Here is a 13,611-nt window from a genome sequence, read left to right on the forward strand (position 1 = left end):
CGTCAAGTGTTATAGAAATTGATTTTTTTTATTTCGTCGTTGACCTATCTATATAAAAATATTTTTACTGAATTAGTCAAAAATATAACAAGTATAGCAAACTTTTTAATACTGAAAAAAAAATCGGAATATTTAGTTAATACTAATTTAGATATTTAATTAATAATGATAATGTCAGTAGAAGCAGTTTTAAAAATATGATCTTTTTAGTAACTGGACATCGCGATTTACGTCTATAATAAAATTTTGTTTCATAGCGTGCATTATCTGTAAAAAGTTAAAACACAAAAAAAAATTAATTCGAAAAAAATTTAAATAAAAAAAATATCACACTGGTTCTACTGCCTCATAAATTTACATATTGAAATACGTTTTTGTTTTGTAAATTCTTCGAAGAAAAAAAAACCACTCTTTTTCGTAAAGCAGTTTTCTGGTTAAAAAAAAAAACAAATTTGTGTGTTGAACGAAATGGCGGGCATTTCGAACAGCTCCTTTGAGGTCTATTTATACAATAAGTTATTTTTTTCCATACCGTGTAGTTTATTTTTTTTGTTATCTTACAATAAACTGTGTGAAACAAAAAGTTTTATTTCTGTCTAAACAAAGCGAGATTGGAGAAAAAGGTAAATAACAAAAAAGTTGTATTTTTGATAGCTAAATCTGAGAACAACTTACCAAAAAGCAATGGCGTACCATATTTTTTCTATTTTTATCAAGCTGGTATCTTGTTGTGACGCCACTGGAGAAAATAGGACAAACTAAATTATGTGAGAAAATGAGTATTATTTCAATTTCAACAAAGTCTAAAAAGGGTTTTTCGTTTTACGAATAAAAAATCAATTCTCATTTTAAACTTGAACACTCTGTAAATCGAAAACAACGCATCTATTCATATATGTTTACATGAACTTCTTTTTTAAAGGACTTTTAGTACAAGTTGTGAAAGTCCTGTTACAAAAAACGCGGACACTCTGTATATGCTCAACAGTAAATTAACCTTAGTAAATGTTTTATAAATTTTATTAGATTAAAAAAACCAGACATTGAAGGTCAACTAAGACAGGTATATCTTCTTTGATCAACAAGATAATAAATAATACAAATTAGACACAAAACTAGTAATTATGTGTTAGAAATAAATAAAGAAAATTATATGTTTAAATAACGGAATCCGAATTTAAATACGTTCACGTAAAAAAAATAGTAGATTTCACGGAAAATTCTGACATAATCAAAGTTGTAAAATAAGCTAAGCTATACATAGGTATTTCTGTTATTAACTATTCAAACTTTGCTCCTATTATAGGGCATCCGCTTACTGGAGAACGGAATTCTGATCTAGTAAATAATGGTCCCAAATGAATTTGTTTTTATTTAATTCCAACGCCATGTATTACTATAAACGGAGACATTGTAAGAAACGGTAACGCCTTGAATTTACGATATAATCCGGAAGGCGCAAGGTAAGCAAACACATATATTACCCTGGCCCAACAAAAGAAGTTGCCTTAACGCTGAAAATGACCGACTGCTCTTTTTGCTAAACTTTAGTTTTGTACCCGAGATTTCCGTAGAAATTATTAACGAAGAAAATATGACTGAAGTTGCAGTAAAATTTAATGATTGCAATAAAGTAGAACTTTTAACCCAGGAGAGTGCTAAAATAATATAATATACTTACTCCCCTGTCCATCCCCCTTTGGGAAACTAATTCCGCGACCCTAAAATTTCTACGTGATGTGGATTATCCGATAGATATTTTAAACTGGCTATCAATAAAAACAAACGGCCGGATAATAAATATAAAGTGGAATTGTTATGGAACCAGGCGTCGGTTTTCTAAAGCGTTATCAAATGCTGTATCACCGAATATGTACAATGAATAATGAAACGGTGAACTTAAAGTTTAATTCGAAAATAGGATAGGGGCACACATTTTTTGTATGTGTAGTGAACTGAAAATCACGTTGAAATGGAATTAATAATAATAAAATAGTATGCTGATCCACACAGAATTTAGGTACCTATAGTATTTCAGAACAATAAAAAATTCAAATTCAGTAAATCTAAATCTGCATTAAAAGGAGGTTCGAAAAATCAATGCAAAATTTGATAATTCCTGTATTATGAATATTTTTCATTCAATTGCAAAAAGTTACGCATAACACAGGCCGACAATTTTCAGAACCAGAAACCGGACCTATTGTACCCGAAGGATTTTGGTGCGCTAATAACGAATCCGAGCTGAGAATTGGCCCATAACCCTAGGTTCTCGAGATATTCTAACCTTAAAGTGAAAAAATCGCGATTTTTCGCTATATTCGGGGTCAGATTACAACGTGAATTAATTTTTTATCTTAATTTGCGTTAAACCATCTCTAAGTACCACTCTTACCCTTCTAAGCGCACTTCGATTTTTTTGAAAATATTTTTTTTCCATAGAGATATGATAGATTGAAGTTTAGTACTTCAGCGATTTCGTTACAACATGGAAAATTTAGGTTAACCTGTCGTGGGTTTAACTCTCGCTGGTTATTGCGCATTTAGGTTAACGCGCATTATGATAAACCCGTCATGAACTTAGCATGCGAATGTAACAGTGTGTATACATAGGTATCTGCTTCATATAGTATTCAATTTTAGGTTAGAAAACCTTATGGCACAGATACGCCGGTATTTTCAAATTCAGCGACTCTATATCTCGTTTTTGGATAAATTTAGTTTATTTCCGTTGTTGTACCGAAATCGCTGAAGTACTAAACTTCAATCTATCATATCTCTATGGAAAAAAAAGATTTTCAAAAAAATCGAAGTGCGCTTAGAAGGGTAAGAGTGGTACTTTGAGATGATTTAACGATATTTTAGAAAAAAAAAATAAAATTCACGTTGTAATCTGACCCCGAATATATCGAAAAACAGCGATTTTTCCACTTTGAGGTTAGAATATCTCGAGAAGGTGATGGCCCAATTCTGAGCTTGGATTCGTAATCAGCGCACCAAAATCCTTCGGGTACACTAGATCCGGTCTCTGGTTCTGGACTTTCGTAAAATTTTGTCGGCCTGTATAATAATTTAAAATATCATGGAATAAAACAAAAATTTAAAGTAGTAAAAGTATCTCAAATATCAGTTCCTCAGGCATAGTTGGCTCATGGTTTGCGAACAGATCTTCCTATTTCCCGCCCCCAATTTTTAATCTATAGCTTCTTTAAATCTTGCTCTTTCGCCTTTAACCGTTTTATCGTGGTCTCCCTCTTCTTATATTTTCAGTTAGTATAGTATTTGTATTATTCGGTGCATTTTTATGTTCTAACTTTTTCTCTTTGTCTTGTTTCTTTCCTTAATATTGTTTCCATCTTCATCTTCTGCAAAGCATGTTTCTCAAATAGTCTTACCAACATTCTATTCTTTTAACTCATCCCTGATATTGCTCTGACCATACAAAGCGTTTTTCTTTGTAACTTCTGGTTTCATGGAACAATTCCTTCAGTTTTCATATTATATGTTTTTTCTTGACGAAAATCCATTAAGTAATTAAGAAGAAGAATAGAAGAATGTTTTATTTTGTTTTCTCTCCATATATTCCATTTTTTTCAACATTCCCACCTCGATCTCGGTCTGGAAATTCGCCATTAATGAATTCTTGATGTATTGTTTTGACCGACTTATATTTCAGACTTTCCATGTTGATGGTTGAAATATTGGAAAATAATCATTACAGTATATTTTAAACATTTATTAAACAAGGCAAACTGAGATTACCGAAAATATTTGGGATGTAATATCAAAAATAGTCTGTGGATTTATACTGTTTTGGTGAAGCTAGCAATCAACGGCTAAACTTCAAACAGAAACTGTTAATTATTCTCCTACCAATACCAGATGAACTTTCTTTTTCTATACTTTGTATAGGAAGAACCTATCAAGGAACAAGAGAAAGGCACAGGTTATACTCAATCGAAGTTGCTAGAAGGTATAATAGATAAATTAATAAAAAAAATTACTAACAATTATGAGAATAGGAAAGAAGTTCATTATTCATTTTTTATATTAGTAAATCATTGTTATCGTTTAAAATAAACAATAAAAATCACACATATGTCTTTACTTTACTTTAAAAGTACTTTGAATTCACTTATGTCGCGAAATCATTATATATTAATATATTTTAGATTTTCCTATTAGAAGCCTCTCGATAATATTTAATTTCTTTTAAATATTCAATACAAACAGATTTAACGTCACTTTCTCCTGCTCAGTGACATTATAATCTGATTAGTAACCAGGATCTACAGTTACTCCTTGCATTAATTGCGCATACCATTCTGAAATACATGAGAAATAGGAAGCCGAGACTGAATAATATCGTGTATTAATTTTTTACGGTTTATTATTTTAATATATTATTGCTGGACATGTGCGCGAACATGTGAACTGTTACAACAAAATTGCATGTGGTTCGAGATTAATATTAACTAGATAAGGAGGTATTAATTTTTTATTCCGTGTAACTAATAACATATCCAGTTGTATTTCTATATTGCCATAATTAATTTAATAGTAATTATTAGCCTTAAGACACGTTGTTTAAAGAAATAACAACCGTGAAGTTGTATATAATATAAAAATTATAGCAGTTCCTTTATTTTACAAGCAACAAAACATAAGTTGTTGTGTTTAATTAACATTGATCTAGTAACCTTTGGAAGACATCTTTTCTGAGTATTTTTTCTTTTTATGAGTACCTTTTGGACTGATTTCAATGTCCTTTAGAACGACTACACGTCAAATTTTCAGATAAAATGTATTCAGAGAATATTATTGCAACAAGCATTATAATTTTATCAGCCTATTTCAGCTTAAAAAAATGTATTTCCAATGACAATTTTTTTAGGGACACCCTTTATATTGCAACAAATTATTTAAGTACCTATCAATTTATTTATTTCCTTTTGAAATAACCAGAAGATATAAAACCTACTTAATGGATAAGTAGCGTCAAAATGTGATTATAAAACATTTTAAAATTGATACAAATAGCAATATAAATACATTTAAAATAACCAAAATAAATAACCATTAAAATATAAGCAATAAATAAAAACAGTGCAAATCTTGGAATACAAAAAAGCAAAATATAAAATAAACGTTATCAAAATGTTAAAATAATACAAATAACAAAAAACAACGGAAAAAAGACGAATAAAAGAAGCATATTTAAGTCGAAAAATTGATAAAGGGAAATTAAAAACTTGTTTGGTAACCTACATTATAAATTTTTAAGTGCTGATTTTTTAATTTCACAGATATTTACAAAGAAAAACCTTCAATTAAGTAAACTTTCCACGGCTTTGTGCGTTACTTTAATTTCAGTTTATATTTGGCTTGATGATAAAGAGAAATCACTGTCGCCGTGGATATTCCAGGGTAATTTAAGTCTAATAATATCTTCCCGGAATAAAATAGAAGTTTACTAGAGTCATTTTTCAAGTAACTTTCAAACTTTGCGGAATGAACGGTAGAAGGAGTGAAACTTCGATGAATAATTATAAAAGTAAAAGCAGTAAGAAGTTAAAAGTAATGGAAAAAATTAATGATCTTCTGTAGACAAAGAGATTGCGATCTAAATCGCGACTTAAGTTTCTTCTACGAGTTTTCTTTAATATTAATGATCGTTTGTGTGTAATTTAATTATAGGAGAAGTTTACCTGTTATGTCAACAGTCAAGATTTTGTCTCTTTTCTCTCGAAAGCAACTATTTCCCTCGTTCTATGGCAATGATTAGCTCGAAAGTCGCGGAGTTGTATTAAGAAGGGGTGGCAAACTAGTATTCGCATATTGTGCTCTCTTCTCTTTTTTTATATCTCATACTTAGTTTTCCTAAATAACTAACACATTTTTTTATATTTACGTAGAATTTTATCATACTGATCTGTGTCATTGATAATAATTCACAGACCCACAAAAAAAAGTATCGGATCTGGCATTCAGACCCATGGATTTCCATGTATTTTTTCCGCTGAATCCGAATCTGCCTTCAGATTTGGCCCAACAGGTCTGAGTTTTCGGGATAATTAAAAAAACAGGTCAAAATTCACAAAAAACGTAATTTACGGTCGACAAAAGTTATAAAAAATCAAATTATTCTACCAGTTCACTAGACGTATGATTTTTCACTCGTTTAATTTCAATTTATCATCATAGAATCAGACAAGCTGGTCCAATTTCATTCAAAAACAGAAAATAGGTTAAAAACGTCATTTTCATGGCATAATTCGTGTTGCAGAGTTCTGGATCCATCTTTTTATCCACCCACCGATTTATGAATTCATACGTCTTTCTATCATCCACCTGTACCACATATAAAACCCACCCATCCACCCATCTATCCATCTACGTTTTGTACTGAGAGATGAGATAACAGCCTAGAAGATTGTGAATGCAATAAAACTTGTAGAAATACTCTACTTTCTAAACAAAAGAAAACGATATCTACAAATCATTCTTATTTTTGTTGCTATAACGTGTTCTTCTTTCTTCAAAGGATCTATGCAAAGAGTTACGTTTTCGTTTAGTCCCTCTATTTTTCGGTTCCCTTTTTAACAATAAACAAAAATCGTTCATCATGTTTTCATCCCATCTTCCTTGATATCCATGTTCTATAACCTTCATATCCTAATGAAATCGTTCGCCTTGTTCTTCGTTATAATCTCCAAAATTTTCAGAAAACCAATCCAGATGTGAATGAAGGAAGTCCAACTTGTAGTTCATAAAACATCCCAGATCTTGGAAGTCTTTTATCATTTTCGATACAATTTCTTCGTATTTAGGACTCTTGTTGTTTCCTAAAAAAATTTTCGCCCTATATAGGTCGAAAATTTCCGAATACTTCTGAGGCCAAATTGAATGAAGGTGTATTCTATGGACCTCAGATTCGGACATTGTTCAAGGATGCAACATTCATCACTACAATGAGTAGCGTTGAGAAGAGTGCTTGGACTAGTTGCAAAGCTGTAGCGACAAATTTTTTAGTAAACAAGAATAGTCCTAAATACGATGAAATTGTATCAAAAATGATAAAAAAGACTTCCAATATCTGGGATGCTTGATGAACTTCAAGTTGCACTTCTTTCATTCACAGCTGGATTGGTTTCCTGAACATCTTGGATCTTGGCGAAGAACAAGGCGAACGATTTCATCAGGATATGAAGGTTATAGAACAGCGATATCAAGGAAGATGGGATGAAAACATGATGGCCGATTTTTGTTGGTTGTTAAAAAGAGAAACGAAAAATAGAGGGACTAAACGAAAGCGTAAGTCTTTGCATAGAACCTTTGAAGAAAAAGAGAACACGTTATAGCAACAAAAATAAGAATAATTTGTAGATATTAAAAAGTAGATTCTTTTGTTTAGAAAGTAGAGTATTCTACAAGTTTTATTGCATTCTCAATCTTCTAGGCTGTTATCTCATCTCTCAGTATAAAAAGTAGATGGATAGATGGATAGATGGGTGGATGGGTGGGTCTTATAGGTGGTACAGGTGGCTGAATAAATATGCGTATTCATGCATGAACGATTGGACAGAAAGATGTATACATTCATAAATGGTTGGATGGATAAAATGATGGATCCAGAACTCTGCAACACGCCAATTATGCCAAGAAAATGGCGTTTTTAATCTTTTTTCTGTTATTGAATGAAATTGGACCAGCTTGTATGACTCTATGATGATAAATTGGAATCAAACGACTGAAAAATCATACGTCCAGTGAGCTGGTAGAATAATTTGATTTTTTATAACTTTCGTCTATCGTTAATTACGTTTTTAGCGAATTTTGATTTGTATTTTGAATTTTCCTGAAAACTCAGACCCGTTGGGCCAAATCTGAAGGCAGTTTCGGATTCAGCGAATTACAATTTTTAATTACAATTACCACTCACTATGGTTCTCTATTTCCCTGATTACCACTTTACCATTGTCGCACCCAAAGCATAAGTACATCTGTTTTATATAAACTAACATTCTCTGCACTGAGTTTAATGGATGATCAAGTTTATTTATTATAGTTAATGATGCAAACTGCTTCCTGATAGACCTCTTCCTACTGCAATACATCTTTCTATCAGAAGTGATATCTTTAGCAATATTTCAACTTCCGCATTTCATAAATAGAAATCCTTAATGGTATTGTAAGTTTTTCTAAAGTTTTAATATTAATTGCCGTAACACTATATATGCGAATATCGGAAATACACTAGTTTAAGCCCGCATCTATAATAAATTATGTCCCCGTTGATCGTAATATATTGCTTTCCTGCGATATTTCATAGAAAAGTGTATCAAACCAGCTGAATCAATTATTGCGATATTACTTACAATTTTTTGGTTATTCAAGTGTATTTAGAAAAAGGTCAGTTACAGAAATTGTAACTTAAAATTCTTATTAGTGAATTTAATTTACATTGAATGAAATAATAAAGGCTATTTTAGAATTTTGTATTATTGGTAACATTTTCAAAACTTAATTTGAATTTAAAATTAGACTACTTTTATCTAATGTCAAATGTTTTTTTTCTAAAATACCTTTAACAAATTTAGAAGCGCATATGATTTTTTCTTAAATTAATATTAAACTTTTTGAAATGCAAATGAATTAAGTACCTAAAATACAATTTATATTTTCTAAATTAAAACTGCTCTGAAATACAGTGTGTTGGATTTAAGAGGAAGTGTTCTGACAATATCAATAATACAAAAAAATTATTTCAAATAAAAATTCTTCATATATTAAATTGTTTTTACACTATAGAGTGTCCAATTAGATTTAAGCTTACTTAACTTCATTTCTTCAAATGGAACACCCTGTATATTACTGAATCTTTAAATTTTTCGTTGCATTTAAAACCTACTTCAATAAACAGATAATGGGTCTGACACATACCCTTTCTGTATGAATTGTTTCTTTTTATTTCAGGTATTATTTAGTTATTTTTTGATCATGGTTAACTATTTTTTAAATGAAACGCACATTAAATCTGATACGAGCAGATGTAAAATTAAATTATTTTTCGATTACATTAAGGATATTAGGATTTATTTCTTATAGTTTGCGATATATTCATAATTTTTATTATTTTTTTGTTACTCTTTCATAGTTAAAAAATGGATATTTTCAATCAACATTTTCCACATAAATGGACTGGTTTCTCTTGTGTATAACAAGTACGTAACAAGTAAAAGTAATTATTCGTCTCCCACAACCCTATATTTTTCGTAGTGTCAGTCAGTTTCGACGAAATGGTAGAATAATTATAATTTTAAATACTTTTAAAGCTTTTCTAATAATTTTACATTTTTTTTATTTTATTATGACTATGCATTTTTAAGGTAATTCGTTGACTTAATATGATCACAATTCCGTAAAATTTGTAACATTTTAGTAACTTTTTAGGTGAAGCACAATCATCTTTTTCACATTGCATTTGAGTCGTAAAAATTCCATAATTATGTGACACCTATATCTTCGTGTAAAAATGACAGCAAAAGTTTGAAAAAGTCACAATCTGCTCTATCTTCTGGGCAATAAAAGTCCTATTTGGTTTACTTTATATATATAAGGGTAACATGAATTTTGTTTTTAATGAAAAATTAAATTAAAACTGGAACTAACAATAAAAATCCCCTGTCCCCCTCAAAAATAACAAATATTAAAAAGCTATGACTACTGTTTCCGGTAAAATGTTCATGGAATTCGTCTATTGATTCCCATAATAGAAAATAAGACCACTGATTCCGGCAAAATGTTCTTGGAATTCATCTATTGATTCTCTTAATAGGTAGTATCAACGCTATAAGAAATAGGCCCCCACATAGTAAATAGAAGAAGAGAACAATAATAAATTAATAAAACAGAAAGTAAATGTTGCATCTGCTGGGATCAAATTTGTTATAGGATTTTATTTAAAAAAGTTAGAATGTGGAAAATGCTGAACTTCTAAAGTCCTTATAAATATTTTTCAATTTTGAACTAAGTTCTGGAAAAGGAAGGTGGGACGTTTTCATATTTGAACGAAAGATAAAAATCGCACCTTATTGTATGTTTTTGTGATAGATCTATAGGTATGTGACCAATCTGAAATTCAAGTTACTTTCTGAAACAAAGTTGACTTGTAATTACTGATGCTTATGAAAAATTTATTATTGAAGAGATATAAAATGAACTGGGAATAGGTAAACTGAAATTTTTAAAAAACAAGGTACTCCATTTAAATCAACAATGTCGAGTGTGCAAATTCTGTTTGGTTTGCAGTTGTCAATAATAATTGAACAGGGAGTCTCTTCTGAAGAAGATGTCCAAGAATTAACTTAATCGCATCTGCCAAAGCGATAATAAAGTTACCACATAAACCAAATTATTACCGTTTATTTACCAAAGTGGGGAACCGTTTTCTGGAAACTGGGTAGTCCAATCGTTCATGAATAAATATCCTAATTTCCATTCATATTTTGAACTACGTTCTAATTTTATTATAATATTTAAAGCCGCGTTGAATGTAAATTTTTAAATGCACTACACTCTACTGACAAAACTAAGGAAAATTTTCATAAAAATTTATACGGTTGTAGAAATCAGACTTTTAAAGATTTTTTTTTTATTAGAAATAAGACTAGAGATTAGAAATACAGATAGATAATTAGTGACATTTACTTTTACTTTTATCGCCGTTTGGACAAATTATATTCATTTAATTTTTTTCTACGTAAAATGACTTCTATTACTATTACATTTTAGTTATTCATTCATTCATAGTTACAGCTACTTGTTAATGGCGACTTTTAAGTAGAAGTGACTTTAAAAGTAATTTTGTTGAGGAATACTTTGAATGCATGAATGCTACTTATTTTATATGATAAATTTAAATACTTAGCTCTAACATTCTTTTATTCTCTACACATATCCTAATAATAAGTTATTTTATTTAATACACTGTTCAACAGGTACTACCCAATTATAGAACAGGGATTTTACAGACAATAATAAAAGAAGTACATCAATTACAAACAAAATTAAAAGGAACAAACAACCAAAAAAAATACAAATACATCATAAAAACGAAGGAAATAAATAAAATCTATACACAAGTTATGACGACATTAATGTTAATAATTGCCACTGCCTGTGTTAGTTGGCAATATCTCAATCGAAAAATGGCCTATTAAAGATATTGGTACATTTTTGTACCTTGAATTAATTGTTATGTAGGCATAATACACAAAATTGTCGTCAATTTATTAATGAAGCAATAATAATCGTAAGAATAGTGACTTTAATTTTTAATTTTTAACAATTATTTAGTGGATCCTAGTTACATTTTGATTTAAAAATAAGATGCCAACCGTGTTTATTATAAAAATCATTAAACATTAATTAAATTATTCTCTATCCTCTTGATATTATTTATTAACTAAATTTTCTAAGTAATTACAATTACAATTGCTGAACCTGTTAATATTCTCAACAAATCCATGAAGAAATCATGAATTAATCCATGAATTCCTTTGGCTCTGCAAAACGGCCTTAACAGAGTGAAAGGATCCTAAATTTCAAAATTTGAATTAATATAAATTTCTACATTTTTCCTCGTTTTAGTTTTTTAAATCTTACAAAGATGAGATGGAGAAAAATACACTCATCCTCGTGACGGTAAATGAAACAAAAGTGCCATTACGGCACGGCGACAGTAAAGAAACGAAAACATAAGCACACAGGGAATGTGTTAGAGGCAAGTTCAGGTTAAATCTCCGCATCCTGCGGCGATTTTTTACATGAGACCGGGACACACACGCCTATACAACATTAAATTGGCGGAACTGTTATATCTCCTGATATATTTCTTCCATAACTCTCGGGCCATTTATCCGCAAAAAGAGCAATCCAGGCTTTCAGTAAATGAAAACGTTATATGTTACTGCGTCTGCCCGAAAACAACGCTCTTACTGTATTTACTAGACTGCGTAGGTGTTACTCGCAATTTAGTACAGAAAAAAAGAACGAATTAATTTAACAGCCCCTTTTAATGGTCCTATACATTTTAAGCGCCGTATTTAGTCCCACGCCGGTAAATGTTTAAAGAAAATATGGCCTAAACGATTTTGGAATATAATGAGTTCAATTATTTAGAGTGTTGAAATATAAACATCAAAAGGTAGTGGAAGGAAAAAACCAAACAGGTTTTATTAAGAATGGAACATTTTATAAATCTGCATAGGTACAGTTGTTCCATAAGAAGCAATACCAGCTTTATTTTAATTTCTTTATTGACTAATTTGGAAATTTAAAATAGGTACACCTAGAAAAGTAAAAGAAATACTAAAATTATATGCGTTATAAATAGGCACATTCAATGCGCAACCGCGAGCAGTTAACGGTGTATGAGGTGTAAATGTGCACTGTTATGGATAAAATTGATACTTATTGAAGTTTAATTTAAAATTGTGGTATCGACAGAGATTTTGTAATCATTATTGCCTTGGAACTTGTGTACTGTGATTCATATGAATTAATTAATAGTCATAATTCTGCAAATTGATTAGGTATAACTCGAAAAGTGTGAAATGGATATGATAAGCCTGTTATTCGTGCATAAAATTATATTTAGACAAAATGTAGCAAAATGTAAAAATGCATTGCAATGCATGTTGGGAGTTGCCCATATAATTTTCTTAGTTTTTGCAATATTTCTCTTTAAAAGTAAGGAATTTGCCTATATTTTTTTGACTAAAATACTACAGTTATACAGGGTGTCGCGCTTAAATGTGATACAAGTCTGTAATTAAACAAAAGCCAGTATATCATTTAAAAATATTTTCAGGAAATAAACATTTAATTATTTATGGGTAGTTCATTTTAAATGTTCGAAGTATTTTTTAAAACTAAATATTTGGTAGTTTCATTCAAATAAATGCCTTATTAACACTAAATAAGTCTTTAATTCGCCAAATACAGTCAAATGATTTATTTGGTCAAATAAATTTTGATTCCTCCAAAGCTCATAATCAACATACATTATATTGACGATTCTAGCAGTGCTAACAACAGCCAGCAATAGCGGCTGTTGTAGTAAATTCAGAATACATACGACTGATCTGAGGAAACTTTTTTTTCGATATATTTAAACGTCACAAAGCTGGTTATATTATAAGAGATGATATATATTTCCTCTTCAAAACTATAAATAGCAAATAGCAAACCCATGTAATTTTTTTTAACACACATAAAATTTAATTGTCAAACTCCCACAACATGAGAAACTACTCTTACGTAAAAGAATATCGTTCTAACCAGCGTCATATATTTTATTAGTATATCGTCATAATTAAATGATACTTCAGTCATACCTTTAGTTTATTTTATTACTGTTTAATGGTACATATCCTTGCATAATGGAAAACAATATAAGTAAAGAGTATTTACAATGAAATCTAATTTTATTATACTTTAAGTATAAGTATTGAACTAAATTTCTAGTGTTCTTGCTTCTCAAATTTATTGACTAGTGTTTATTTTTTTTCTGTGTATAACTTTTCAATATTTCAATCTTTTATTCCT

This window comes from Anoplophora glabripennis, unplaced genomic scaffold (genome assembly GCF_000390285.2).
Source record: "Anoplophora glabripennis isolate ALB-LARVAE unplaced genomic scaffold, Agla_2.0 scaffold64, whole genome shotgun sequence".
NCBI classification, from domain to species: domain Eukaryota; kingdom Metazoa; phylum Arthropoda; class Insecta; order Coleoptera; family Cerambycidae; genus Anoplophora; species Anoplophora glabripennis.